Raw genomic sequence first — 26,718 nt, forward strand, 5'->3', positions numbered from 1 at the left:
ATAGCTTCTACCACTAAACTACCCAAGGGCAGAGATCTTCTCCCTCTGGTTCCTCCAACACTTCGCAAGATCCCTGGCACCTAGTTTAAATGTTTAAGAAACATTTGTTGAATGACTAACGAATGAACAGCAAATATGGATCATATCTCTAAAACCAAACCTACCTAAACACCTTGAAACATGCAATAAACTTTGAATATTCTATTTTTATAGGGATTGGAGATACAAATTTTCCCTCCCTTTTAGAACCTTATATTCTAGTAGAAAAGCTAGATTTAAAATAACATTAATAGCTAACAATTTAGTCAATGTTCCAAGCATGTAACACTGTTAACTTATTGATTCCTCCTACTCTAGGAGGTATATACTATGATTATCTCCATTCTGCAGATGTAAAAACTGAGGCTCAGTGAGGTTAAGTAACTTGCTCAAGGTCACACATCTAGTACAGGGTAAACCTGTATGTGAACACAGGTGGTCTACCTCCAGAAGCCATATTCTTAATAAGGCACTTTGGTAATCTGCCTTCTAATAAGCCATGAGGATCTATGGAAGCGGGATCTATGGAAGCAGGATCTAAGGAAGCAGAGGAGGGGCAACTAGTTTCGAACAACCAAAAAGCAAGCGCTTGCTCCCAGTGAAAAATTCCCTGAGAGATTCCTCGTGGTGGATGCAGCCTGCAGCCCAGTGCTCCCCAGGGACGGAGTCAGCTTGGAGTCAGTCTCATCTTCCCTCGGCTTGCTCTTTTCAGTCTTGGTAGAAACAGAGATCCCAGTCCGATAAAAACACATTTTAACCTACACTGTGAGCTTGGTGCAGGACCCTAGAAGTGGCTTCACCGGTTTAATGGATTCAGAGGAAGTTTGTACAGGATATCGATGACATTCAGACTCAGAATTGAGAACATAACAGCATAATCAGTTACCCAGACACAATGTATATAACTGTTTTCCCTCTTGGTTGTCTCTCTACCTTTATTCTCCCTTTCTCCCACTCTGGGGAGGGACCTATCTTCTCCAGTCTTGACATACATTAGAGTAGTCTTTTTGGCACCAGACACTGGTGCTCTTATGAGAATCTAGCATCTGATGATCTGAGGTGGAGCTGAGGCAGTGATGCTAGGTCTGGGGAGCAGCTGCAGATACAGATGAAGCTTCACTCGCTTGCCTGCCACTCATCTCCTGTTGTGTGGCCCAGGTCCTAACAAGCCATGGACTGTTACTCATCCATGGCCCAGGAGTTGGAGACTCCCACGTTAGGGTCTTTCAAGTGGAATCACAGCCTTTAATTCCTGATAGGTTATGAGTGTGACCTCAGATTCTGCTTCTTGTGTTTCAAGCTGAGATACTGTCAGAACTCACATTTCCCTTCTCAGGCACCACAGATTACTCTGGTGTGCAGATTACAAAAAATATGACTCTCGGTTCCTTGAAGTAGTTTAACAGAGTTTGAGATTTAGGGGAAATATACGTTCTGGCGCAATTTTTAAATAACTTGATTAAACCAGTTAAGTTCTAAAAGAGAAGATACCGTTAATTCAAGTCTTCTCTGAGGCAGCTACCTATAATTAGCTACTTGGTCACTGAATATGCAGTGGGGACCTTTTGCTAAGGGATAAGTCATAAGAAGTAAAATAAGTCTTCCACTCCGTTAAACATCACTTGGTATAGTCTGCACACTTTGCCTCTTTCCACCTTCCGCTTCCCTTTTTAGATAATTATACCTCTTGATGTATTTGCTTTTGCTTATTTCTTTTATACTTAGACTTTGGTGTTTTATTCAGAAGAAAATCTCTTCTTACAGTGATTCCACTTATTCTTTGGGATTGGCTACACTTCCTTCTTCCCTTCTTTTTTTACCAGCCTCTCCCAAATTCTTTTTTCTCTATTTCTCCCTATTCGCATGCTTTCCCCATCTCCATGATTTATCTTGTTTCTCCCCTTCTTATATGCCTGGGTGGAACAAAATCAACAGTATGAGGTGAAGGTATCTTTCTTCGTGCCATTTCCTCTATCTATGGTTTTTCCTCTCTGTGGGTATGTTACCACAGAACTTGGTCATTCCTTGGAAAACACAAGTGATGGCTTGCAACTCAGTATTAGCAATCTCCATAATCCCACATTGTTCTTTAAATCTAGCCATATCAATTTGTAGCCATATCAAATGGAACTGATGGCCAGTGTGAAGGCCAGATAGTGGTGGCTGCACTCTCCTTACTGCTCAGCACCCTTCCTGTGGTGGCCTAAATGAAGGGGGCAATAAAGTTAGGACATGCTGAATGGGAATGGGGCAGGTTGGGAGGTGGGGGTCACGGTGGTAGTAAATGTTCTTATTAAAAACCATTCTGTTTCTTTATTTGCTCTGCATGGGCTATTAGCAAAATCTGACTCAAATAACTAACCACTTATCTGTGATTTTCCAGTAATGTCTGCTTTCTGTGCACCTGGAATATTTTTCTGTTTCTGATTTCAGACAAACATTACTTTCAGGGTATCATGGCTTAAGGCATAAAAATTTTATATGTAAACTCAATGAAATTTAGTAGAAATATAAATGTAGCCATACGATATTTTACTATTAACCTTATGCAGCATGGTATGGTTCAAATACTTTTAATACTTGGGTAATGTCTTCTTAAATTTAACTTTTAACTAATGCTTGCTAATAAAAATAATCCCAAAATACTTAAAGTTTTCATTACCTTCCTAACCAACAGTGCTGTCACCATGGTTTCACTCTTCAGACCACCAAAGGCATAAACAAGAATACCCAACAATTTAACTTTCATTGTGAAAAACCAGTCTCATTTATATCCAAAGAAAGTATAGATGAAAGAACAGTTGAGTGGTTGGACTGAGGTGGTGTGGCACTGTCTAATACATCAAGTTTTCTGCTAATAGTATTTCTAAATCTATTACATTGTTAATATAAAATATAATTGATAATTTCCCATGTGTGTTTCAACAATAAAAATCAGGTTAGAAGTTTGTTTCCTCCATAGATCTTCTGCACTGTCACTGTTCAAAACAAGGTCTCTTTCAACAAAATGCCCACATCCGATGAGTGATGTTGAAATGGAGTGATTTGTAATTCCTAATAATAACTGTCATTTTGTTAATCACTTTCTGCCCTTTAGCATTCTTTAAAGCTTTAATGATCCATATAATTAGTTTATAACTCAGAATGAGAACTTTCTAAAAATATAATACTAGCAATATAGATTTTGTTTAAAATCAAAGCAGTGTAATTTAAAGACAAAAAGCTAATGTGATTGAAATTGTAGGAGCCTGGGCCTGAAACAAGAAGTGCTTCTGATAAAGGAGTAAGTTAAAGAAGTGTGAAAGTACAAGAAAACCACACCCCAGAGGCCAAGGTCAAGATTAATTCACTTTCTAACCAAGACGGATGGGAATCATTGCACAGGAGCCCACGGAGATGAGGACCATGCATCAAGCCTTAATGCCTGTGGATCTCAAACGCTACGAATGGCCTCTGAAAGCTCATTAATTCCCTTTCAAAGGAAGGAGTCTTAATGAACAGGGAGCAGGGCTCATGCAGTCACATAGTTCAGACTTGGGAGACATTCTGTCCAAAGAGTAAATGGTGTTTGATTGCTGCTATGAACAGAACTACAAGGGGCAGGGCGGGGGGGGGGGGGTGATAAAACTGGTTTCATCATCATAAAACATGTTACTCTTTTGTCACCTGGAAAGAAATAACAGCATAACAGCACAGCTGACACATTTTGGATAAGGTCCCGCTGTCCTCTGAGGAAAGGGAGTATCTGATTGAAGTGTGGCAAATTTCAATCCGGATTCACTGCTTTCATATTTTAGAAAAGGTGAAAAAGGTGAAGGTACTAAGTGTGAGCATGCCTGCGTACACATGCTAAATATATCATGAGGATTCTTATTGCTAGACAAAGCAAATTATCCATGCTGCTCTGGGCAGCAGAGGACAAAGGGAAGAGCTCATCCTCCCCCCACCCCGCTCCTCACGCAGGCAGGGAGAAATGTCTTCTAGCTATTACAGTGCAGGAGGCACTTTAGCGAATGATTGGCCTGGTCAGGTCCATTCTAGCATGCCATTTTACTAGAGCACATCTGTTAGAATTTCTAGAATGATGCCTCAATGTCTGCTCCCCAGATACAGAATCTTTTAATATTATGTGTTACCCACAGATCAAAATCTTTGGCCAAATAACAGCTCTAGCTCCATCTAGCAGTTTCCATAACAGCTCAGCTCTGACTCGTTATTTGCAATGCCAAAAACTCATATTATCTTGAAACTGTAAATAAATAGCAAAAATTATGATTGAAGAGTTGCCCTTTAGTTTTCTCTTTCTATGCCTTAGAGACTTTTATTAAATCTTTCTTACAGCCTTTTAATCACTTGTTTGAAATTACAACAGTTCGCTGCTCTATGGCATTTTCGAAATATGAGGGAGGTTTTCCTAGACACCTTTGCCAAATGTGGATAAGTCATACGGAGGGGTAAAAACAACTTACAAAGTACCAACTCCATTCTGTTTGGTTCATGCTCCCTTTGATATATTTAAGCACTGTGAGGTTATCTCTCTTAGACTTGAAGCCCAAGTTGGACTCTTCTGTCTTGCTTTGATAATGACAGTTCTGCTTGCTCAGTCTTCCCAGGTAAGTTCTATATTGGACTGTGTAAAAATTAATGAAAGCCAAGACACTGAAATTGTAGTCCTGTCTGTTGCCCAGCCATCTGGCAGCTCAACCTTGTTCAAGCCTTTTCCATACTTCCTAGATATTCTTCCCTCCCCTCGGTAGCGAGACAGTCAAACAGAAGTGCTGGGAAACAACAGAAGGAGAGGTAGAGGAAAGCCCAACTTCATGTGCCCAAAGAGGCTTGAAAAAGAAGAAAAATCTTTCCGTGAAGCAAAATGCCAGTAAAGCGTTTGCACTGTGTTTAGAATACCAACTGAATGGGGTCCTAGGGAGAAGGATTTTTAAAAATAATTTTGTATTTATGCATCCACTATGTGACATGTAAGTTAGCAGGGATAAGCAAAGTGAAAGGCAAATATGCTATACATCCATCCCACGTACTCCAATTAAATATTCCCACCGTAAGTTGTTTGTTCTATATTTTATACACAGGAATTTAGGACAATGTAACTCCTTCCTTCGAAAACAAGCAGTCTTCCCTTCTGGCCACTACGCCATATCACAATTGTAACGCTGGCGTGTGGGATGGGCCCCGTGGAGCCTGCAGCCTCCCTTTCCTCGCAGCTCTGGGCGCTTCCTCCGTGCACTCTGTATGCTCTAAGAGTTTGCTTTGACTTTGCCTGTGTATAGCACAGGGGGAGGAAGAAACAAGGCAATTGTGAAGCTTGTTAAGAGGCAGTTCGTATGATATTAGAGGTGACCTTGCCACTTCCAGTTCTATTTATTTTACTTCCTTCCAAAGAGGGGCAAATCCTTCCTTTCAGGACAAGAGCACCGCTCTGTGGATGCAGTCTGTGGGAACGGAGAAAAGTTCAAGCCCTCAGAAGTTATTCATGATCCAAGTCTGGAAATGTAGTGTTTCCCATTTGCTCACATGTTGGGTCTATAAATCACTGCTGCTTGGCAGAGAGAAAGGACCTTTGTTTGGTAAAAGCAGTTGTTGTTGTTGTTTACTGATGAAAATAATCCACTTTAGTGAGGCTTAATTTTGTCACACTAGGGTGCTGTAAAAGAAAAAAAAGTAATGGTCCCTTCCCCCCCAATTATACATACATACATACATACATACATATATATACATGCATATATAGTAGAATCCATAGTATATGGATTCTCTCTATATATAAAAATTTTTTTTTTTTTAATATAAGAATTTCTTTTGTGAATTTGGCCACAGTGCAACCTAATCACAAGTACTAATCACCCAAGTACCAAACCCTCCCAAAAAGGGAACTACGGTTCACATTTCAGTGTCAGCTGGCTGAGGTTGTGTCGTGTCTTGTCTTGTAGTTTATTGCAGTCTTAAGGAAGTAAAGACATTTCCTGAAAGCCCACAAAAGCCAGCAGGTGTATTGCTAAGTATATTAGGACATGTAGGTATGCGTGGTACCAGGCGGAAACAAAAAAATGCCTTAGCACGACTTAAGCTCGACCATTTCAAAAAGTGGTTCAGTGCTCAGCTTGTCAACTTCCTTGCTGAAAGTATCAAAGCATTTTCACCACTGACATGAGTGGCATTTGTGCCGCCTATTGAATCTGGGACTGTATAAATCAATGTGTATCATTAAAACTCTTTCAGATTCCTCTTTCCCCCAATGAAAACACTTAATTTTTTTTTCTTTTGCCCCTCAATTATCTGGATAATCTTCATCATTTTATTGGCAACTGTGCTATATTTAAGACCTGCTGATTAAAACAGATGTTATTGGGATGGTAAAATAACTGATAACTGATGAGAAGTGCTTATTTTCCTTTGCAAAGGGCTTCATCAGTTCCCTCCACTTGGTTAAATTTCCAAACTACTCCTCTTGCACTAAATAGGGAATAGGAGTAGTGTGTAAGGATGTTGAGGGGTAGCAATTGCAGTTTGGTTCATCATCCTGGTCTCCCTTCTCAGACCATTCTTCAGTCATGGTTTTCACTACTCTCATTACCGTGGCTCAGATGGAAGGTTTCAGCCCTCCCCGAACCCCACCACAAAAAAAAGGGAGGCACCAAATAGCATCATTAGCATTAATCATCAGTCAAGTTCATCCCACATCTGTAGAGAACATCAGAATTCAGCTTCAAGGACGCTTCTGCATTCATTCACTCACTTATGTCTTCATTCAACAACCATCCTCAACATGCTTTATAAGTATAGTGGATATAAACCTGAACAAGATTGGCCCCTGTCCTCAAGTTGTTCAAAATCTACTAGGGAAAATAAAATATGTATTCAGATCATTCTAATACAGGACGTGAAAGGGCCATGGATGATAAACTAAATTGCTGTGAGGGTACAGAGGGAATAAATCCTTCTGACTGGGTAATATAGGAGAGGGTCATTAAAACAACTTGTAAGGTGGCTTACAAAAGTGGGTCCTAAAGAGGTGAGACCTCGGTGATTAAGCCATTCAGATAGTAGAAAAGGCATGGGAAATGGCAGGCAGGCAAGAAAGTTTATAGGGTCAGTTCAGGGGACAAATTCCAGGTGGTCCTATTTGGCAGGAGTACAGGATATCTGAAGAGAAATAAATGAAGGCAAGGGGACTGATCTTGAGTAGAAGTGACTGACTTACCTAAAATACTCGAAAATTTTTTCCAGACCATGGTTTCTAGGTGAGCAGACCACCAATGTCCCCTTCCCTGCATAGAATATTTTATATATATAAAATGTTATATATATTATAATATATATTATGTTACACTATTGTTAGGCATTTATTTCTTTACTGATTCTTCCCAATAATAAACACTGAGGAATATTATTGTCCATGAGCTTCTGAACATACCCATAGTATTTCCTTACAATATAGTTTTAGAAAAATTGATAAGCTGTAAAATACAGCTTGTCTCCCAGCTCTGATGAACCAAGGAGTACTGCACGGGCAGGAGTAGGCCTGTTCCTGCTATACTCCCTAATACTTTGTAGTCATTTAAAATCTTTATCAATTTGATAAGCCCAAAACAGTTATTGCATGGCAGTTCTAATTTTCATTTCCTTGATTACTAATGAGACGAAGCATTTTTGTCAAATATTAGTGGTCATATAGCCAACATATAAAATCCTTTAAATCAAATTTTCCTAGGAAAAAGTGGACCAAAAAGAATTCATCAGATTTATTTTCATTTGCTTCCTGAAATCATTGCTCTCAAAACTACATTGCCCGGAAAATAAGAGAAGGTGGCCTGATTTTCCGATTGATTGTACTGGCCCCGATCTTCAGTCTTCATTTGACTGGGAACAGCTGGCCTTTGAAAATTTGCCGTGCAGTAATGCACTGACTGCACCAGAACTCCAGTTCTATGCCTTATCATAGGCTCTTTGAACCTTGACCTCCTTTTCTTCCAGCTCTTAGAAGGTTCATTAAAATTTATTCTTCTACTAGGTTGTAAGTTTCCTTGAGAGCAAGTTATTTTATCGTATTCATGTTATCTCCTGCAATGCCTAGAATGCCAACTCCAGTATTTTTTAATGGAAATAAATGTAAGTTTAAAAGTATTTATTTCCTTTTCTTGAAAATAGTTCTTTTTTGTTGTCATGGGCCTCTCTTATTCTTGGAAAAACTTCCCCACACAAAAACAAAATCTCAAAAAGATATAACCCAATTAAATAGAACAATGAATTAAATAATACCTTTAATACCTAAGTAACACCCAAAGAAGATACATTCTTCTTTCTAAAACCCTCCACTTCATGGGCCAGTGGTCATCGAATCATTAAGTTATTTTTTATTCCATTAGGTGTAAATAAGTACATATTTTAAGGTTCTTCTGATTTACAAATAAATTTGGATTTTTTACACATATAAGGATTATTTATTTAAAACCTTAGATTGAAGAAATTTCTAAACATAATTCATGATTTATTTCTCCACGGAAAAGATTCACCTCTGTTGAGCACAGGGTTTCTGAAACGGAACCTTAAAAGCGCACTTAGCAAAGGAATAGTTGCCAGCTGACTAGCTATTGATTTAATGTTCCATCATTTCCACGGTTCAATCATGCCTACCATGGTGAATCAGTTGGAGCATCTTCAATGAACCAATAAATAAGCAATTTCCTCTACCAAAGGGAGATATTTCCTGTGTGGCAGAGGCATACATAACTTATCATAAACAATGTGAGACTCTTAGTACAGCACTGATGTACTTTGGATCATTTAGCCTTCTGTTTTCAGTAGCAGTTTATTCTCATTGACACTTACCATACACCAGCTTTTTTTTTTTTTTTTTTTATAATGTTTGGGTATGTAATCTATCTTTGCTTGAGGTCAGGGGCCATTTCTTAGACACTTGATCATTTTCTATGGCATATAGTGAGCAGTCAATAAATATCTGTCAAATGAGAATTATATGTTAACACAAAATAGGGCCAGAGTTTGCTAGATCCCTATAGCTCTCAGCTCCAGGTGCCCATTAGAATCGCCTGGGCATCTCTTTTTAAAAAAAATACCCAGGCCCAATCCCAGAGCTATGGATTTACTTGGGTCTAAGGCAGGGTCTGAGCAGCCTACCCAACCCTTATGTTTTAAAGACTTCACAGGTAATTCTAATGGACAGCTTGGGCTGAGAATCACTGATATGAGATTCCACTGTGATATGAGAAGATAGGCAGGCAAAACGGCAAGTAGTCTAGTAAGTACTACCACTTTGCTTTCTCTTAAAGCAGTGGTTCTCCAATGGTCCCCCAATCAGCAGCATCCACATAATCCAGCAATCAGCCCTCCAGGTGACTCTTATGCCTGTTAAGGTTTGGGAACCACCACAATAGATAACTAGGTTGAACTAAAAATGACAAGGCTGAGAATGTCTTAGAGAAATTGATTTCAAGTATATTCAACTCAAAACTTATTTCAGGTTATGCTTCATGGAACAACATTACTGGCTCACAGTTTTTCTTATTATCCTTTTGGCACCTAAAAGAAGGTAAATATTTCAGCATATACACTATATAAAAAAAACACTCTGTTAAGACCAGACGGTGGCAATGACTGCAGTTGGCATTCCATATACAGAAATACTTAGCCTGGAGGAGGGCAGCAACCACATCTCACCCACTCTTGTCCCACTGCTCTATGCTTTGCGGTGGCCCTTAATACTTGGGCAAGAGATCTGTTACTCAATTTTGGTTTTCACTCATTGTAAAATAAAAGGCGGCAGGAACTTCAAACCACGGGCCCAACTTTTTAACCAGGTTTGCAGAGCTTCACAGGAAACTAGGGTTGGGTATAGATGTTCCTTTGTTCCCAGACATGGAATTATGAATGTAGAATGAGGACACCTTCAACCTGTCTTCCAAAATGTGCTTTGTCAAGTGCTCCACAATGGATATGACTCAGCCTTTGAGGGTGAGGGGCAAGTGGAGTAGTGGCCGTTGGTGGTGGCAAGGAGGAAGTGACAAAGGGAAACTTGAGGGTTGGTGGCAACAGCAGAAGTGGTGACTGACAGAGTACATGATGTGGTGAGGGGTGATGCCATGACTGTCACACCCCACCGTGACAGGCACCTTGTTTGCCACACCTTTATCCAGGATCCATCAAAGGGATAGGCAGATTCATATAGCTATTTTAAAAGCGATTAAGACCTTACATAAAGTAAGATTGCTTGGTAATGGGGGCCTGTAGGGAGACCACTCCAAATGCAATCACTGTGAGACCTGCACTGAAATCACCAGGGGGCACTTGCTAAAGCTGTAGCTTCCTGGACCCCACCCCAAACCTACTGAAGCAAGATTTCTGAGGATGGGGAATCTGTACATTAAACAAGTCCCTTATGTGATTCTGGAGCAAGTGGTCCTGAAGATCTGACTTTCACAAAGCTGCCTGGATGTAATTTTGATTTGAAATTTGAAGTTACTTAACATTCAACATTGACTCTGTGCAAGGAACTGCTAGAAGTAAACAAATGAGTCTTAAGATAGAGCCCCTTACAAAGGGGAATTAATTAACCATAATAGTAGTAATAGTAGCAGCAGCTAACATTGTCAATAGTAGTGATAACAAATACACACTAAACTGTAACAAGGTAGAATGAGGTAGGAAAAGTGGTAAGGAAGGCCTGCGACTATTCAAATGAGAAAGATGAAAACTCAGGGTTCAGGAAAGTCATTGAGAAGAAGGTAGCATTTCAGATTTTTTAAATAACTTTTTTCCCCCTAAAACAGTAATACATATATAACAGTAGTTTGTGTTACTTGAAGACATCTGAGATCATTCTTGGAGAAATGGGGAGGATTTCGACAGGAAGGGGAAAGAGGAGGATTCCAAGGTAGCGGGAACAACATAAGCAGCACCATATACTGACTGGTATTTCTGCCTTCTCTGGAATTTGCTATTAGTAAGAACCCTCAAGGGCCTTGGAGTTAGGGAACAGTTTCCCTTTCAGGCTGTCTAATGCTAATTTATATTTATTGAGTCTAGTAATTTTTTTGAAATTTTTTCTGGTTCCATAGTATGTATAAAATTGGGGTATCAAATAATTAAACAAATAATGATATAATGTAATGCTGCTTTAAGGGAAAGAGTACAGATGTGTGCAATTCACTTTGAAATGCATCCAAGATATAAGGTGGAATGATAGGGGGATAGATAAATGGATGATAGATACATGATAAACAAGCCTAATAAAATGGTAATGGTAGAATCTAGATAATAGGTTTACAGATGTTCCCTGTAAGATTTTTTCAATTTTGCTGCATGTTTGAAATTTTTTATAATAAAATTGTTGGGGGGAGGGGCGGCAATGTTCTGCTTGCATGGGTCATGTGACTTTAAGCAAGTTTCCATTTGACTTGGCTAGGCTTCACTTTGCTCTGCTATCAAGCGAGTTGAAGTAATTTCAAGTTCCCTTGTGGTTCCCAAATTCTCTTATTCCTTTTTCCCTTCTGACAGGGAACACAGGGCTACTACCTCAAAGAGGCAGTCATCTAACCTACCATGACTCAGCTCAGCTAATAAAAGTAGTTAATCTTCTTCAGAGCATGGCAAGGATGACCTGACTCAGACCCAGACAGAGTTACTCTTCCGTCTGTGGTTCTAGAGCAGGTGCTGTACAAGTCAGACCTTGAAATTTGTTTTGAAGCCGACCACCTGTTACTGTGATTGTGTGGTTGTTTTCCTGGCTTATGGGATTTCACTTCAGCTGTTGTTCTCAGGCGAGAGTTTATTTCCTCTAGGAATCTACCCAGTTCACTTGCCCTAAACTTAGCATTTGTGTGTACAGATCTTCCGGAGACTGATTCAACTATGCAACACTAAATAGTCTGCCAAAAGTCCTTTAGTCATTCAGAGACTTTAGTAGCAGATTTTTAAGGGGGAAAAGTAAGAATCCTCTTTCAAGACTTCTGTTACAGATAATCATCTCTCTGAATTTTGCTTCAGGAAGAAGTAGCAAAAGGATCAAATTTATAGTTGCTCCTGACTTGTTTTATTTTTCCTGCTAACGGACAGCATTTGCTGAGTCAGCATTTCTCTGACGTTCATTGCTTCACTGAAAATTCTCGTGTCTGTAAAATTTCACTGCAGGTTAAAGCTTGTCAAAGACTCAATTTTTCTCTGATAGTTTGAATGGAATTATACGATTGTGGAACTAAAATGAACCTTCATGATTAGTCCAACTCTTCATTTTTGAACTGAGGTACGTGAAACTCAGTGACATTATTATAAAGAGACTTGTTCAAGGTCATACATTTTGTTAAGGACTGAGCTGGAAATCTATTTATATTGCAGAGTTTACTTGTATAAAAGGGAAATAACAAAACAGAAGATTTAAAAGCTTTACTTATAAATAATAGGTTATTTTCTTTTAAAAAAATAATAAAAGCACGGTATTCTAGTTTCCTATTGCTACCTAACAAAACACCACAAAACTGAATGGCTTCAAAGAATAATTTTTTTATTATTGTCATGCCTGTGTGAGAGAAAATAATACTTGGCTACTCTAGGCAGTTCTCACTTTGGGTATTTCATGCAGTTATAGTACATAGTGGCTGAGACGGGACATCTAAGGAGACTTCCTTACTCACGTGTCTGGTACCTGAGCTAGGATGGCTGAAAAAGCTAGGGGCTGGTCAGATTTCTCTTTCTCTCCATGTGGCTAGGTTGGGCTTCTCACATATGGTTCCAGGGAACATGACAGCCGGCGTCCCCCACAACAAGTGTTTCAGGTGGGCATTGCAAGGAATCTCATGACTAGATTTTATTGGCTACACAGGACCAGCCTAGAATCATGGGAGGGGACTATAAAAGGGCGTGAATACTAGGAAGCAGAGCTAATGGGGACCGTCTTTGGAAACTACCAATTACACATATCACCACTACTCTTTAAAGATGAAAGGTTTTAATATTTTAATGAACAAAGAGTGAGAAGTCATTTAAAAACCTATGGAAGAACATGAAGTTTGGAGTTAGAAAGGTCTGAATTCAACTCCAAGCAGTATCATTTGCTGAGACCTCAAGCAAGAAATTTAGTTACTTTGAGTCTGAGTTTCAACATGTACATAATTAGGATAACATATAGTTCAAAGAATTATCTGTAAAAATTAAATAATGAGTGTTAAGCTTTTCCCACATAATAGTTGCTCAATACATTTTAGTTCCTCTTATCCTCAGCCATCTCTGGAATCCAGAAATCTAGCTAGGTATTCATTGAACACGTGTTTCAGTGTGTCTGGTAGGCCAGATTCTGTGCCAAGGGGTGGTAATTCAAAGGTCAATAAGCTATGTTCCCTTCCTTCAAGAAGCGCATACTCAGGCAGGAAGAAGAAAGGGAGGAGAGGGTGGAGGAAGAAAAGTATAAACACACATGTATCCTAGTGAATGAGGTACTATAATGAAGGCAGACTGCATGCTGGTTTGGGAACACAAAGGAGGGAAGAGTCCACTCTATAGAGGTGTCCTCATAAAAGGCTACATAGAGAAGAGAATACTGAGCAGTATCTAGAAAAACAGGGGTTTGCCATACGCAGGAGGTGGATAAGGAAAAATCAGCACAGCAGAAATAGCACATGCAAAGGGACAGAAGCACAAAAATCATCAAGAAATGAAAGCACTTTGGTAGTACTAAAGCAAGGAACAGTGGGAAATGAAGTCAAGTAGAGGCACAGATAAGAGGGCCACTTTGGAAGCCAACATGGTGGCCTAAGCAAGAGTTGATGAAGGCCTGAGGTAGAGCTATAGTGGAGATAAAGAGGAAGAGAGGGATTAGACAGATCTAATAAGTAAAATGAAAGGACTGGTAGGCTATCCAGAGAGAGGAAGGAAAGAATCCAGAGATGATACCTAGATTTCTGGCTAGGATGATGCAGTGGATGATATAGTCATTAGCTTACAGAGTGTATCCAGGAGGAAGAATGGGTGGGGTTGTAATGAATTTGGTTTTGAACACACCAAGCTTGAGATGTCTGCAGGACATAGAGAGAAGAATTGTCCCACATACAGTTGAATTTATGAATCTAGAGTTTGTGGGAGTTGGTTGAGCACAAGAGAGAGGTTTGGGATTTACTTGACAATTTGGAGAAGTCTAGTTAAAAGTTCCTTTTTTCCAGGCTAGCCAAATAAATAAATGATGTCTGAAGTTGTAATGATTGCTTAAACAGCCATAGCTTTTGGCTTGAAAGACTTTTTTTTTTCTTATCTAAAATTTTCTTCTTAATTAGATCTAAGCAAAGCAAAGCAAGCATAGTTGGTAAAAGACTGCAGGAGTACACTAAATAATGTCAAATATCTTACGATTCCCATAGCCAAAAAAAATTTTTTTAATTCCTGTATCACAAACTAACAATACCCACCAAACTTTAATTAATGGTTCATTTAGTTAATTCCATAATAAGCACAACTAAATCATATACAGGCATACCTTGGAGATACTGCAGGTTCAGTTCACAGACCACCTCGGTAAAGGGAGTTGTAATCTTTTTGCTGGTGGAGGGTCTCGCCTTCAATTTGTGGAAAACACAACTGTGAAACACAATAAAGTGAAGCACAATAAAACAAGGTACACCTGTCCCAGAAACAGCCCACTGTCATGGAATGTTATTCTTCCTAGCTTATCCGGGTAGCAAATAGGGTTAGGGTCTAATAAAAGTGACAGAATTATTGAGACTTTGGTTTAACTATTCGCACTAAAGATCAATATCATTTGTACTGACTCTTTTTAAGATCCTGTAAGTGCAGTAATCAGGAATGAGGGGCTATTCTAATTCCCATTCTTCTATTCTCTAACATAATTGGTTCTCAAAGTTTTGGGAGCTTCCGAATCTCCTTAAAAGCTTTTTTTTTTTTTAGTCCAGATTTTAAAGCCGCAGCTCCAGTTATTCTCATTCAGTAGGTCCAGGATAGTGCCCAAGTATTTGTAATTTTAACAAGTATCCTAGATGATTCTGATAAAACCGTATAATGATAGGCAAACCAAATCATTTCTTAGGGCTGTTTTTTCATCTATAAAATGGGAATGACACTTGTCTTGCCTACTTCTCAGGATTTTTTTGAAGTCCAGGACAACACCGATATATGCAAAAGGGCTTTCAACACTGTGGGTTCTCTACATAGACAACGTATTGCTATTGCCAAGGACAGGGCTCCAGAATCACCTGGAGGTCTTGTTAAGGCACATTTGCTAGACTTAACAATTTAAGTTAATTGTTAAATTGCTGAATCATGGTTTCTGATTCAGTGTGTCTGGGGTGGGGCCTGAGAATTTGCCTATCAAGTTCCCAGAGGTGATAATGATGCTGGTCTGGGGACCAGGCTTTGAGAATCACTGATCTGAGACTAAGAAGCTTTGGTCTTAGGCCAATTAACTGAAAAACTATTTAGTTAGTTCAGAGGGTTCTTGATTTTACTTTTGAATTGTCTAGGCCAGCGGTCTGTACCCTTTTTAGCACCAGAAACCAAATAATAATAATCTAATGCCTAATGTTCTGAGGCGAAGCTGAGGTGGTGATGCTAGCGCTGGGGAGTGGCTACAAATACAGATGAAGCTTCCCTCACTCACCCACCGCTCACCTCCTACAGTGCAGCCCAGTTCCCGACAGGCCACTGACAAGTACCAGTCTACAGCTCAAGGGATGGGGACCCCTGGTCTAGGCATAGGTTCTCACTGTTCCTCATCCCCCAAACTTTATTCATTCATCCCATAAATGTTTACTGAGCACCTTCGAGGAGCCAGCCATTGTTTTGGGCACTGAAAATATAACCCTCAACAAACTAATCCAAAAATAAATTAATAAAATGATTTCAGATAACAGTGCCATGAAAAAAGGGTAGTGAGCTAGAGAGTGGCTGGGTTGGGATTACCTCCTCGTAAAGAGTGGTCCAGGAAGCCTCCTCTAAAAAAGTAACATTTAAGCAGGCATAAAATGAAATAAAGGATCTGGTCATACTAAGAGGAGGCAAGAGCATTCCAGGCAGAGGCAATAGTGACTGCAAAAGCTTGGAGGTCGGAATTAGTCAATGAGCAGTAGAGTGCGGTGGGATGAGACTGGAGAAGCGGGCAAGGTAAAGAATGTAGGACCCTGCAGGCCTTGGTGGTGTGGATTATGAAGGTGGGTCTGTAGTGTGGCACAGAACAGCCCTTCCCAAACTCTGCTGTGCATGCAACCCACTGAAGATCCCCTTAAATGCAGGCTCTGACCCAGTAGTCATGGGGTAGGACCTGAGAGTCCACATTACTACCAAGCCAGGTGTTGCTGCTGCTGCTGCTGCAGTCTAGAACATACTTTGAGTAGCAAGAGCATAGAAGAAAATGTTAGGAACTAAATAGGTTCTGTCATCTTTTAATTAGGGCAAATTGACATTTTCCCTGGAAATGTGGACAAAAGTTAAAGGCAATGGTAGAAGATAGGGGATTAGAGGAAAATCATGATATTAGGGAATTCCAGACAGTAAAAATTATTATTCAGGAGAATCTATGGTGTTCCTTTTAGCACGCAGATAAAAAAAAAAAAAAAAAGATTAAAGGATTGTAACCAATATAAAGAATCTAAATAAAATAAGAATTTTCTTGGCTGTTTTTTAGAAGGAACTGGAATAGATTTCCAGAGTGACTTTATTTGCTCACAGTTAGCACTACTGCTTCATCCTTGGTTCCCACTAACCCTGTTTTCCTCCTGATTGCAAAAGTAATGACTGTTTCCACAACCTCTTTAACCTTCTATGGCCCCCTTCGGCTACTGCCCGCAGCCAGAGCTCAGAGTTGCCTGCCACTGCCTCTCTCACACATTCTCTCCAGCCCTTCTCCCTCTATCCCCCTGGTAAGAGTGCAGGACTTGGTAGGGTGAGAGGGGAAGCAGAGGACTAAGGAGAGAGCAGGGAGAACAGGGTGCCGAAGAGGCCCATTGCCACTCCAGCACTGCCTGGAGTGCAGCCTTGAAAATCCAGCCAGAATCTGCTTCTCCTCCTCGTCTCTCCTCCAGCCTCTGGAAGCTGAGGTGGGAATGGAGTAATTTTATGTTTTAAGCCACACGGCTTTTTCTTTTAAGGAATAATCTTCCTAGAATGCATCCAGAAGTGCAATACAGTCAGGAAAAAAATCTTAAAATCAGATGTCTCTTTTCATAAACTTCTATATCACAGGATAGATCCCTTGTTTGTTATCATAAGCACGTGTTTCCCAAAAATTTCCTGTTATTTTAACAATTTGTGAATTGAAAATTTTGTCTGTGGAAGGAAAGCCATATTATTGAAGCCTTAAACAATAGAATGACTATGGCTTTAATCCTTTGAATAAGGCTTTGTTTCTCATGGACCGAAAACTTCCTAAAGGAAGGAAAGCTAGAAACATTCAGGAAGGATTTGTATTTTATTTCACAACAGCTTTGTGAAGGAGAAAAATCATTTGGTAACCTTAGACTCCCTTTCCTGGTTGATGGGCATCAGAACACACTGCAGACGGTGGCTCCCCACCCACCAATGACTTCCTGACCCCAGTGCCAGCTTTGTTTTGTTGTTGTCACACAGACACCAACAGACGTTCATCCTGTGCCAGAGTTTCATATATTCCCGGGACAGGCCAGGAACAGGTGCACCTACTGTTTATGTCAATTTATTTACATGGATCAAGAATGTTTCCCTCATATAGTCCACGGGTCTTATATTATATACTCCATAGTTCATGAATTATCTATTGATTAAAGAGATGAAATAATAACAATTGCAAAATTAGTCATCATCCATTGAACTCTTAAGTTACTTTAAATCCCTTCCACCAGGCCTGTATTTTCATTTACTTTATATGTAATCATTTTCTTTAAAAATAAAATGAAATCAATTAGCTGAATCATCCTTACAATTTGGGAGGGCAGGTCAGTAGATAAGAGAAGCCGGCCTTAAATCCCAAAATGCTGATGTGGTCACTCTTGCTTTGTGTAGATTCTGTGCCGGAGGCATAAATTACAGAGCCCAGTGCACAGGCTGTCAAGCCACACTGCAGAAGTGAAAAGGGCCTCTTGGACACCTGCCCCTTCTGCAATTCTGAATGATATCATCCTCTTTTATTAATCCCCACTGAATGAAGAATATCCCACCCTGCCCCCCATGGCCATCAGCCCATAGGGTTTTGCCTCAGGTATGTGTCTAGGGACATAATTTAGATATTCATCATCCCGAGAATTATGTTTCAGGTACAAATCCTAATTATCAGTCTGCTCCATAAGTGACTTCCAAGAGACAGAAGGTGCAGCTTAGGTTACGGTTCGGTCTTTGTCAGCTGTAATTAGAGAAAGCAACACCTCTTCATCCAGGTGGTCCTGTCTGTACAGCACTACCTGTGCCAGTGGGGACAGCCAGCTTCCACTCTGGCTGTCCCCACTGGCACAGGAAAAAAGAGACTGGATCTCAGCTGAAAGACAGGATCCATTTCTAGTGCTTTCCAAAGCTGTGCCTGCTTTGTCTAAAGTCAGGGAAAACTTCTGAGTTACTTTCAGTGGAAAAAGATTTAAAAGATTGCTTGTATATTTGAGTTTTTTAGTCTTTTGTCCAAGCATGGACCCTTTTTAGAGTCTGTTGATAATTATGAATCATATCCCCACACAAATGCACATATATGTAGACATGCAAATGTTGCATATCATATCAAGGGGGTCATGGACTCCTCGGATTAAGAACATTCCATGGAGACTTAAATACTTCTTAAATTTATAGAAGTCAATTTCATACCACATATCTCCAAAGCATTTAGGGGATGAAAGTAAAAAGGGAAGGGACTAAAAGATAGTACTTTTCTAAAATAGATTGTGACAGTTGTCTTCTTCTTGAGCAAACATTGTGTAGTAGAGCATGAAACACCAGCTCCACCCTTTGCAGCTTACACTCTTAAGTCCACATGGTAACACTGTTATATAGATGTCCAATATATCCCGTGTATGCAAATAATGGGCACCCTGATGGTTGCTTGGTGTATATGAGGCCCAGATTTTTGCCTATAAGCAAAGGACTTATTTACTCCTCATGACAATCACACAAGGTAAATATCACTAAGGACAGTGAGGCTCAGAGAAGAAAGCTACCTTCCCAAAGCCACACAACAATTAAACAGCAGAAATAGGGCTCTGATCCCATATCTGTCTGTCTCAGAAGGCCTTGTTGTGAATACAGCATGAGAATATAGACCTATTGAATTTTATAATTCACTTTCATATTTCCCTCAGAGTTCTTGAGGAAGTTATCAAGCAGATAGAAAGCAGAAAGATTTTAAGGCCATTTGAAGCAAAATCACAAACCCTCGCAGTGACATCTCTACAATGGCAGCCTTGGAGGGACCTGAAGGTAGCAGTCTATATGGAAAGTGGCACTGGGAGCTTGTCTTAAGGCTACAATTGCATAACAGGCAGAAGCTTCCATTTTCCCTCTGCTTTATGTCTAACTGGCTCGGCTCTGGCCCCCATTATTAGAAGGGACAGACGTTTCTTCCTTCATTCTGATGGTGCTAAGGGACTTTGTGCTGTGCTCTCACCTGGCTCTCACGTCCAGAGGATGTGGAAAGAGCTCTGAGCCACACCAGCACCTCCTTAGTCCTCCCGGCCAGCTCTGCTTCTCTGCCTGCTCCTCCTGGTCACTCCCTGTTACTCTGCTGCCCTCTGTGGTGGCCATAAGAAGATGAGAAACCTGGGTAAACTGGGCAAATATTCTGTTCTATGCTGAACTGAAATAGTCAAGCGTTTAGACTTTTCTATTAGGCTGTTCTAAATGTAAGCGGTAGCACTGGCCTTAGCCCAGAATCTAGTATAAATGAATAAGGCAACCAAAGTCTTAAAGGACTTTCTAAACTGAAGAGGACCAAGCAACGTAAGTGAAAGAAACTGTACTTACCTAGGTTACTTTAGGATTAACCTGATGAATGTGAGTCATTATTTATCGGAGGCAGTACTTCACAGCAGCTAAGCATGTGGCTCTGGAATCTGATGCTTAGATTCTGACATGATTCTACCACTTGCTATTGGAATTTGTACAAGTTACCTCACCTCTCTGTGTCTTGGTTTTCCCATCTGTAAAATGGGAATAATAATAATAACACCTAGCTCAAAAAGTTGTTCTAGAGATTAAATATATTAATAAATATATTACACTTAAAACAGTGCCTGACACATCATAGGCATTCAAAAAGTGTTAATTGGTATTGTGATCATCAGTTAGCCATTTTCATAATCGTTGATGGATAAACTATTTTGTCCACTGAGCCAGAAGGAGATTGTGAAAACCCCAAAAGTAAGTTGCTTACAGAGGTCTGAGGACGACGGTAAGGTAAGCAAGTGAACTTGGAGCAAGACCACAAAAATAAGACTAGTGGTCCAGTTAGGTATTGCTGCATTACAAACCACCTCAAAATGTAGTGACTTAAAACAGTAGTGATTTATTATTTCTCTTGTTTCTATGGGTTGATCAGGCAAGTCTAGTTCATAGAGTGTTGGCTAGGGTCCTGAGTTGGCTGAAACATGCAAAATGGCCTCATTCACATCCCAGCTGGGAGCTTAGCTGGGGTTTTTGGCCAATGTCTTTAAGAGTTTTCCTCTATGAGGCCTCTTCATGTCACTTCTTGGGCCTCCTCACAGCATGGCAGCTGGTTCCAAGAAAAAACATTCTGAGGCAGAAAGGCAGAAAGATCATATTTCTGAGGGCCCAGTCTTGGAGGCTGCATCACTTCTGCTGCATTCTATTGGTCAAAATACATTGGTTCCAGGACCTCTATGGATGTTCAAGTCCCTTATAAAAATGGCATAATATTTGCATATAACCTACACACACTCTCCGATATACTTTAAATCATCATTATATTACTTATAATACCTAATACAATTACATGCTATGCAAATAGTTGTTAACCTTATTATTTAGGAAATAATGACAAGAAAATAAGTCTGTACATGTTCAGGACAGACACAACCAAAGTAGGCCTAACTATGTAGTATACATTGGCAACAACACAACTTATTTTTTTCAAATATTTGTGATCCACAGCTGGTTGAATCCACAGATGTGGAACCCAAGAATATGAAGGGCCAACTGTAAGTTACTGGCCAGTCTAGATTCAAAGGGAGTGAAAATAAGCTCTCCTTCTTGATGAGGGAGTAGCACAGTTACACTGCAAAAGAACATACAAGATGGGAGATGTTGTTGCTGTAATCTTTAGAAATATGATCTACCACAGCTCAGGGGATAATGAGGAACTAGATTTTTGTAACAATATTTAGATTGAGTGACTCAGTTATGAAGACCAATCTGAATTTGGATCACAGTTACCTACTAAAATGAAGAAGTAAATGGAAGTGTTTTAATACTGCATAACTTATTTATACATGATTTGAATATAGTTATTCTTCAGAATATGAAAAATAATGCCTTTGTGTCTAAAGTCATATTCAGAAACATTAATGAGAATAGATAAAGGACATTAGGTTAGAACAAATTATCGGTGAAAAGCATTTTGAAAAGTAACTTCTCCTTATAGAAATGGTAGATGATAAAATCACCTATTCCTTGAATAAATAGGGAGCTTCTAGTGAAAAACTAAAGTGATCAAAGTTAAAGTGAGTAAAGCAGAATATAACAAAAAAGCATCTGAATAATGAACAGGAAAAGCCAGACAAGAGGCCTACAGGAGTTTTATAATCGCTATTACTGAGTCTTTGTTTTTTTCCCAACTCCTAGCTCATGTACAATTCTTTTACAGTGTGATATACTTTACATTTGCTTTGTATTTTACATTTAAATGTGTTAGGGGAAGGAGCTTTAAAGGGCTTTGTAGAATTTTTGGATATGGCTACAGTCACCTATGCAATTATAAAATAAGATTGGAGATTATCTAGCCAAATGAATTCTTATTTATCCTGAACTCTCTAGTTGCCTACAATTGTAGAAAGTCTGGTCTTTGAGATAGGTTAGAGATGGATAATGTTAAAAAGACAATAGCATAAAGATTTTGATAAATTTTTCAATGTTGGGAGAGAAAGTGGTAAGAAATGATACCAAGATGTGGGGCCTATCTCATAAATAAATGGTTGTTTTCTAGAGTGATTAAGAAGGTAAGTAGAAGGGAAAGTAAATTGTGTATTGCAGCTGAAGATTACAAAAACAAGTTGACTGAAAGAAAAATTTAAGACAAAGTAGCAACTAGTTGGCATTTTTATAACATAGATATCCCTGGCTTACTTTAATTGGGAGAGGGGCCCCACTCATTCTCATTTTATGAGACTATAACTTTTTATTATTCATTTTACTGTTTGCCATTTATTGAGTTGTTTCTACCCAGTGTATTTACAACTCACACAAATGACTGAAGACAATCAAATATAAAGAAACAAGGCTTGGAATTGCAACTCGACCAGTGAAAATGTCATTAGTATCTAGTGACAGCTACACACTATAAAGCAATTGGAATTGCCTCAGATAGAATGCAGATGAAAAAGAAGGGAAGAGAGTATCGAGATGCCTCAATGGAAAACTTTTTTTTTTTTTAATAGAAGGTAGTTTTAAATGGGCCAACAGGGAAAGAGGATAAGTTGTCTAAGTGAGAAACCAGACAATCCATCAAGGACAGAATGCGAAGAGAAAAAAAAAAAGGTAAAGTTCTCATGGGAACAGGATATAAATTGATGACAATGGGCCTTCATAGAAGATGAAGAGCAACATAACAATGTGTGCTATGTATTATTTGCATACACTCCAAAGAACTTGGCACCGTCTACATTTTCCGCATCACAATCATAAACCAGGAAGTAAGAAAAAAAGGGTTTCAAGCAGCCAAAACAGGAGTTGGAGTATTGAGCTTTACTCAAGGGAGTCCCCAGGTCCTGACCTTACAGATAATTCCAATAAGCTTGGCTACTATCTCTTTTTCCAAACCCAACCTTTAAAATGAGATTCAGATTTAACATTTACATGTTATCTTCTATAAAAATAGTTCACACTTGTTGAGTATTAACTATGGACCAAACATTATTCTAAATTCTATCTGTATAGATTCATTTATCACCATAGCAACCTAAAAGATAAAGACTAAGATTATCCCTATCTTACAAATAAGGAGATTGAAACACAGAGACATTTTAGAAAATACCCGAAATCATCCAGTTAGTAAATGGTTGAGTTAGGACAGGAACCCAAGTTAGTGAGGTTCCTACATCCTTAACAACTAGGCCAGTCATTCTCAAACTTGAGTGTGTATCAGAATCATCTAAAGTGCTTTTAAAACAGAGTGCTAAGCTCTACCCTCAGAGTTTCTGACTCAGTAGGTCTGGGATGGAACCAGAATCTTTGCATTTCTAACAAGTTCCCAGGTATATTAGTTTGCTAAAGCTGCCATAATACAATACCACAAAATGGGAACCTTAAACAACAGAAATTTATTTTCTCACAGTTCTGGAAGCTTAAATTTTGAGATCAAAGTATAGGCAATGTTGATTTCTTTTGAGGCCTCTCTCCTTGGTTTGCAAATATCTGTCTTCTTCCCATCTTCACACAGTCCTCCTGCTGTGGGTGTCTATGTCCTAATCTCCTCTTATAAGACACCAGTCATATTGGATCAGGGCCAGGCTACTGACCTCACTTTAACTTAATTACCTCTTTAAAGACCTCATCTCCAAATACAGTCAATTCTGAGGTACTGGAAGTTGCCTCGGAATATATGAATTGGGCTAAGGAGAGAGACACAATTCAGCCCATAACACCAGGTGATGCTGATGTTGCTACTGTTCGTCCAGGGATTACAATTTCAGAACTACTGAACTAGGGAATAATATGTGCCATGGACTATCCGGGGTGGCTTCGTATATGTTATCTCATTCCAATTATTATCTCATTTAATCTTCATATAAAAAAAAATACAAGTATCTTGATTTTCTCAAGAAAATTGAGAAACGAAGAAGTTAAATGACTTTCCTCAATTCACATATTTGGTGTAGTAGACAGACACTGCTGGCTGAACTATTACTACTGCGATCTTTTTCTACTCACAACACTCTTGACACCAAAAGTATGGGTGTTCCATCCATGTCAAGCAATTCCCGAATTCCCTGTAGACACCAACTGGATGTTCTGCAATTCAAATTAATTCTGACACTAACTACCTGTAGTTAGCACAGACCCTACAAGTTAAGGGCTTGGTCCCACAAGATGCCCCCACTTCAGATGCCATTTGAAAGTAGTGGGTTTCCTGGTTACCAGCATTTCTGTCTAACTTGACTACCAATCATGACTCCCTCTTCAGCTTTGAAAATTTGCTATAACAGTTCACGGAACTCAGGGAAGCATTTTACTATTACTATTTTATCATAAAAGATATTATAAAGGATACAATTGGAAAGCTTGATGAAGAGGTACACAGAGCAAGATCCAGAAGAATTCCAAGCATAGAGCTTCTGTCTCTTTGAGTTTGGGGTGCACCACCCTCCAGGTACATGGATGTGTTTGCCAATCCAGAAGCTGTCCAGACTCCTTCAATTAGAGTTTTTATGAAGTATCCATTATGTAGGCATGGTTATTAAATCATTGGTCATTGGTGATTAACTCAGTCCGCAGCCCTTCTTCCTTTTCCAGATGTCAGGGGAAGTTCCAACCCTTTAATCACTGGTTGGTTACCAACCCCTATCCTGGAGCTCTCGAGGGGGCTTTCATTCACCAATCATCTTAACATAGACTCAGGTGTGTTGAAAGGGGATGATTATGAATAATAATAGACACTCCTATCACCTCTATCAGGAAATTAGAAGTTCTCTGCCAGGAACCAGAGATGAAGATAGATAGATAGATAGATAGATAGATAGATAGATAGATAGATAGATAGATAGATTCCAGGCAACCCTTGGTTGACCTCATAGATCGCAAGGACCTTGTCAGCTTACGATCCCTTATTTTTTATTTTTTACACCTTGGTCTTCCTAGATGGTCTCCCATCCAAGTACTAACCAGGCCTGACCCTGCTTAGCTTCCGAGATCAGACGGGATCAGGCTTGTTCAGGGTAGCATGGCCATAGACCCAAATATATATTTCTTATATCATAATATCACAGCTGTTTACTCAGCATCCAATCTCCTCTTCTTCCTTTCTAACAGAATTTGATTTTATTTAGGTATCCACCCTTCCCCCATGAACCCACGTGCCTCCACGAAGGCAATACTTCCAACCCACCCCAGTAACTAGTTCAGGAATAGGCATGTAATCTAATTCTGCCCAATGAGATGTGAAGGAAAGTCTCATGCAGGTGTTTTTGAGGACAAGTTTCTGCATTTAAGAGAGAGGAACAAGAATATATGTATGTATGTATATATGTATGTATGTATGTATGTATGTACACACACACACACACACACACACACACACACATATATTCTCTAACTGCCTTCAAACCTTCAAATGTCACTTTCTCAGGGAGGCCTACCCTGACAACCATTTTTAATATTGCAAACCACCCCACCCTCCTGCCCCCAAGTACTCCCTATTCCCTTTATCTTGCTCTACTTTTTCTTTCTTATTATCACTTTCTAACATGTTACACAAGTTACTTATTATGTCTATTATTTATTGTCTTCCTCCCCCTCTAAAACGGTCCATCTAAAAAGATCCATAAGAGGCAAGATCTTTATCTACTTTGTTTCCCTATATATCCCAAATGCCTAGACTAATGTCTGGCACATAATTGGCACTCAATAGATACTTGAAGAATGAAAGAGCGTTGGTGTTCATCATGGTAACTACAGGTCATCTGCTAAAAACTTTCTATACACTGGCATTATAAAATAAAACATGGAAAGTGACTTCTGTGCTGAGATGGCAAATTCAGTTTAGAGGAAGCTACATGAAAAGTCTGTTGCCTGCATCCCTCCCTACTCTTCCCTTTTGACAAGAGTCCTCTCCCACCCCAATAGGATATAGTCTCTGAAGAGGGAGAAAAGGCAGATTCTTGGACTTTAAAAAAACTGGATACATCAAAACTAGGGGGGTATGTTGAATATTCCAAGAACACTGGCAGACCTTTATTCTTCAGGCTGGAGACTGGAAGAGTTTTTCCTGAACGAACTGACCAGCTAAAAGGAAAGATCTAAAAATACTGATACCTGGGGTTGTCCATCAAATGGCCCAACCAGATCAACATACAGTTAAATTCCAAATTGACAAATCCCATTCAAGTGCTAAGAGCTTCTACTTTGCTTTCCAGTCTTCACTTTTAACATAAGCAGACAATCAAAGATTCACACATACCAAAAAAAAGTTAAAATGTCACAATTTACAGAAAATAAAAATCAATCAATAAATAGATAAATAAGTAAATAAGGATTTATCAGAGAGCTGAGGTATGTTTCTAACATAAAAGATAAAGACAAACAAAAAGCAACTTGTAAGAAATGGGCTATGCAGAAAGAATATTTTAAAAATTACTCCCATGAACTTAATAATAAAAAATAATTACCCCCATGTTGTCTATCACCACACACCAAAATTAACTCAAAATGGATTAAAGACCTAAATAAAGGACCTGAAACAATATAATGCATAGAAGAAAACATAGGAATTAAACTAAAGGAGCTTGGACTTAAAGAGGATTTTATGAA

At 39.3% G+C, this 26,718-nt stretch overlaps 1 long non-coding RNA gene and 1 pseudogene across 3 annotated transcripts in view; both read right to left on the bottom strand.

Annotated features, from left to right (window-relative positions):
• Nucleotides 1-1,140: 1,140 nt before the first annotated feature.
• Nucleotides 1,141-26,718, bottom strand: part of LOC107511208 — a 32,754-nt gene continuing 7,176 nt past the window's right edge. Inside the window, exons 2-5 of one of the 3 annotated variants that reach the window (XR_004955616.1) lie at nt 15,973-16,004; nt 14,534-14,634; nt 7,256-7,322; nt 1,141-5,698 (exon numbers count right to left, since the gene is read on the bottom strand). This is a non-coding gene — a long non-coding RNA (uncharacterized LOC107511208). Of the gene's footprint in view, nt 5,699-7,255; nt 7,323-14,533; nt 14,635-15,972; nt 16,005-19,627; nt 20,151-26,718 lie in introns of those variants that run through there. The other 2 variants (XR_004955615.1, XR_001597026.2) reach the window with 2 other exon arrangements.
• On the bottom strand, nt 25,025-25,144 carry LOC118613955 (annotated as a pseudogene).

Source organism: Rousettus aegyptiacus, unplaced genomic scaffold (genome assembly GCF_014176215.1).
Source record: "Rousettus aegyptiacus isolate mRouAeg1 unplaced genomic scaffold, mRouAeg1.p scaffold_m13_p_2, whole genome shotgun sequence".
Classification (NCBI taxonomy): Eukaryota; Metazoa; Chordata; class Mammalia; order Chiroptera; family Pteropodidae; genus Rousettus; species Rousettus aegyptiacus.